The sequence below is a fragment of the Limulus polyphemus genome, unplaced genomic scaffold (assembly GCF_000517525.1).
Source record: "Limulus polyphemus unplaced genomic scaffold, Limulus_polyphemus-2.1.2 Scaffold9098, whole genome shotgun sequence".
In the NCBI taxonomy this organism is placed as follows: Eukaryota; Metazoa; Arthropoda; class Merostomata; order Xiphosura; family Limulidae; genus Limulus; species Limulus polyphemus.
The window spans coordinates 145-4,975 of NW_013674708.1; positions in this window are offsets into that span (position 1 = coordinate 145).

Below are 4,831 nucleotides of genomic sequence, written 5' to 3' on the forward strand. Positions count from 1 at the left end.
TGGCACAGGGGCATGTCTGCAGATTTACAACACTAAAATCCGGGGTTCGATTCCCGGCGCTGGACACGGCAAATAGCCCAATATGGCTTTGCCCTAAAACAAACAAACAACTTTGCACTTGTGTGTTTGCCCCTCAGTGGCACAGGGGCGTGTCTGTAGATTTACACCGCTAGAAACCGGCTTTCGATACCCGTGGTGGGCAGAGCACAGATAGCCCATTGTGTAGCTTTGTGCTTATTAACAAACAAACTTGTGTGTTAGTGTTGCTTTCTTAGTGCAGGGTTATAACCCTAGAAACCGAATTTCGATACCCGTGGTGGTCACAGCTCAGATAGTCTTTTGTGTAGCTTTGCGCTTAGCGACAAACGAACCAAAAACAACAACAACAAAAAACAGTAACGTCAGAGTTGACAATGTAGATTTACACCGCTAGAAAACGGATTTCGATACCAGCGGTGAAGAGACTGCAGATAGCCTATTGTATTCGTGACATTAATGTTTCTTTTTTTTTTCATCTGATTGTTTTATTTAAAACAAATTAATTAATTAACTAATCACTGAACCATAAAATAGCAAAATAGCAAAGTAAATATATCTAAAAAGTCAATTTTCAACTGTTTAGATGTTTACAAATTAAGCGTACGAAGGTATTTGTTGTGATAGCCAATAACGAGTGAGAATGGATGACGTGTTCGTTTTGTTTTCCTGTGGTAGCCCGAGTCGGATAGGAATAGATTATGAAAACAGTTATGTGTACTGAACAAGATTGTTACGTAAACACTTTTGTCACGTGGCAACTTGAGTTATCTTTCTACGCGTACTGTAGTAGCTTTGATATCATTGTTGGTATTACACGTACCATAAAGTTAAGACTCTCAAACTAAGATATCTTAAGAAGTAACTCACGTTTTATCAAAACAACGGCCGGATGTGGAACTTCGGAACATGTACACTTAAATATTCCTTCCATTTTTAGTTCTTTCTTTGAAACCTAGGGCCTGGTTTATGAAAAGAATGATCCATTACAAAGTTGGATTATTCATCCGGGGCTTACTTAAATTGTATTATAGATTAAGAAGAGATTGTTGGATTACTGAACAGAAACTCATTGAAACTACAATAAAGTTTAAAACGTCGAAACTAAGCAGCGTTTTCTGAATTAAACTAATTGAAGGATTAATTACACTAATCTTAGTTCTATTAATCCAAATCAAACACCTCTTTAATGTTGTTTATAACTCGGGAGAAATATTTGGCCATTCGTATCGTTATGTGAAAATATTTTGTTCACAAGTGGATCTACTGTATACCTCAACAATCCATCTTTGTTCACAAACTGTTTTACTGTCTACCTCAACAATACATCTTTGTTCACAAACAGTTCTACTGTCTACCTCAACAATACATCTTTGTTCACAAACTGTTCTACTGTCTACCTCAACAATACATCTTTCTTCACAAACTGTTCTATTGTATACCTCAACAATACATCTTTGTTCACAAACTGTTCTACTGTCTACCTCAACAATACATCTTTGTTCACAAACTGTTCTACTGTCTACCTCAACAATCCATCTTTGTTCACAAACTGTTCTACTGTAAACCTCAACAATCCATCTTTGTTCACAAACTGTTCTACTGTCTACCTCAACAATACATCTTTGTTCACAAACTGTTCTACTGTCTACCTCAACAATACATCTTTGTTCACACACTGAACCGTTGTTTATCTCAACAATACATCTTTGTTCACACACAGTGAACCGTTGTTTATCTCAACAATCCATCTTTGTTCACACACTGAACTGTTGTTTATTTCAACAATTCATATTTGTCTTTAAAACTTAAAGCCACATAATAGATTATTTGCGCTTTGTCCACCACGGGGAATCGAACCCTAGATTTTAGCTGATCTAACAAGATATAGCTTTCAAGTGATAAATATGATCATGATAGATAAAAACAGCGGTAAGTCTACGGATTTACAACGTTTCAATCAGGAGTTCGATTCCCTCGGTTGTTATATTTCAACTATCGTACATGCTGTAACTTGAGGCCCCCACTGGGTCAGCGGTAACTTTACAGACTTAAAATTCGGGATTCGATTCTCCGTACCAGATAGGCCATTGCATAGTTTTGCGCTAAAATAGACTAACTCAAACAATAATTTTGAAGTCATCAAATTATCTTAACGTTTATTTTCAGCGGCCTCTTGATATTTTACAGCAAACTTTATCTCGTTATATGTTGAAGATGTGTTATTGTTTGTGAACCATTTTGTGTCTTATTTGGTTATATTGAATAAGTACGATTAGTACCTGAGACCAAGGTTATGAACCCAGCTTGGTCTGAACAAGAGACCAAGGTTATGAACCCAGCTTGGTCTGACCAAGGTTATGAACCCAGCTTGGTCTGAGACAAGAGACCAATGATATGAACCCAGCTTGGTCTGATAAAAAAGCAGGACAAGAGAGACCAAAGTTATGAACCCAGCTTGGTCTGATAAAAAAAAGCAGGACAAGAGAGACCAAGGTTATGAACCCAGCTTGGTCTGATAAAGAATGCAGGACAAGAGAGACCAAGGTTATGAACCCAGCTTGGTCTGATCAAGAAAGCAGGACAAGAGACCAAGGTTATGAACCCAGCTTGGTCTGATAAAGAAAGCAGAACAAGAGACCAAAGTTATGAACCCAGCTTGGTCTGATAAAAAAAAGCAGGACAAGAAACCAAGGTTATGAACCTGTCTAGATTTAGTAAGGAAAACGTAAATAATTTTTAATTTACCGAAGCTTTCTATAGGTATCTTTTGTATTACTATAATTATTTGACCCTACTTGTTATTCCAACAGAATATTGTTTTGAGAATCGGCTGCACCACAAAGTGATATGAAGCTGACAAGTATAGTAAGGTTAATTAGGGATCCCTAGGCTCGCCAACCAAAAATCGGAAGTGACGTCATTGAAAAAGAAAGTGACGTTGATCATCGGTAAGTTAACGATCTTACAATGTCCCTTTGCGTTAAAACAAATATACAGTTGTATTCATTAAATTCATCTTTTCGTCAAATGTTATTGCAATGAACTTGCAAACATGTTATTTATGCACGTGAAAGTCTCGTAGCAGAGTAACATCGTTTTATGACCGGCGATGTTTTTAATTCGTTCTGACTTCTTGGGCGTTATTTCCAGAAGCTCAAGTCCTGTTATCACAGGATAAGAAACCCAGCTTCCGGATGTTACAGTTAGGGTATCGACGACTTCCTGTCGAGAAGAGCAAATCTAGTCAAACAAGATCATCCTTCTTCGTTTACAACACCAATTTCTCGAAAAACGAATGGCAAACACTTACTGTGAAAACAGGAAACAACCACCAGTAAATGATAATACAGTAATTGGGGAAACGCGATAAATACATAAACAGTCCAACTTGGATCTAGTGGCCGCACGAGCCATTGGTATTAGATACTTTATAGAGCTAGCAGTGGCGTAGTTGGGGGAGGGGGCCACAAAAGCTTAAGCTAGGCCTAAGTAATACTTGCATAGCATATATAAGCTAGGCCTAAGTAATACTTACATAGTATATCTAAGCTAAGCCTATGTAATACTTACATAGTATATCTAAGCTAAGCCTAAGTAATACTTACATAGTATATCTAAGCTAAGCCTAAGTAATACTTACATAGTATATATAAGCTAGGCCTAAGTGATACTTACATAGTATATCTAAGCTAAGCCTAAGTAATACTTACATAGTATATCTAAGCTAAGCCTAAGTAATACTTACATAGTATATCTAAGCTAGGCCTAAGTAATACTTACATAGAATATTTCATTATCAACAGCCATTTCGGCAAATAAAAGTATACCTTTTATTACTGAGAAACTGTACATACTTTTCAGATTATGGTACCCCACCTCCTGTGTGCCCCTGTGTAGAGGTTAGGTGTGGGTGAAATAAGTACATTTTCTTCGTTCGGTTTTCAAACGCCTTATAGTCACATGGAGTTATCTGACCAGTCATAAGTTCGGATGAAAACAGGCTAATAAATGCCAAGTGCATTCGCCAGGTGGCACCACTGCTTCGTGTGACTCTATCAAAAACAAGTCCTGGTAACAGAGCATTTTATGGTTGGCGCTCTGTCCACCACGGGGAATCAAACCCTATATTTTAGCGTTGCAAGTCCATAAACTTCCTGCTGGCTCACTGAGAACCGCAACCGAACGTAGGGTTTCTGTAAAAAAAAAACGAGCGATAGAAATATTTTTCCAATTCCCCCATGAAATAGAACACTAAGATCCGGGGCTCGATTCCCCGCTGTGGATAGTGTGCAGATCGCCTATCATGTAGCTTTGCATCAAACTAACAAAAACGACATCTTTATCAAATTTAACGTTCACAGCCTTGATGTAAAATGTTGTTTCCCGGCTCCGAAAACCAGGGCTCTATCACAGAGTTAACCCGCGTAATAACCATTACAAATGTTGTTTCCCGGCTCCGAAAACCAGGGCTCTATCACAGAGTTAACCCGCGTAATAACCATTATAAATGTTGTTTCCCGGCTCCGAAAACCAGGGCTCTATCACAGAGTTAACCCGCGTAATAACCATTACAAATGTTGTTTCCCGGCTCCGAAAACCAGGGCTCTATCACAGAGTTAACCCGCGTAATAACCATTATAAATGTTGTTTCCCGGCTCCGAAAACCAGGGCTCTATCACAGAGTTAACCCGCGCAATAACCATTACAAATGTTGTTTCCCGGCTCCGAAAACCAGGGCTCTATCACAGAGTTAACCCGCGCAATAACCATTATAAATGTTGTTTCCCGGTTC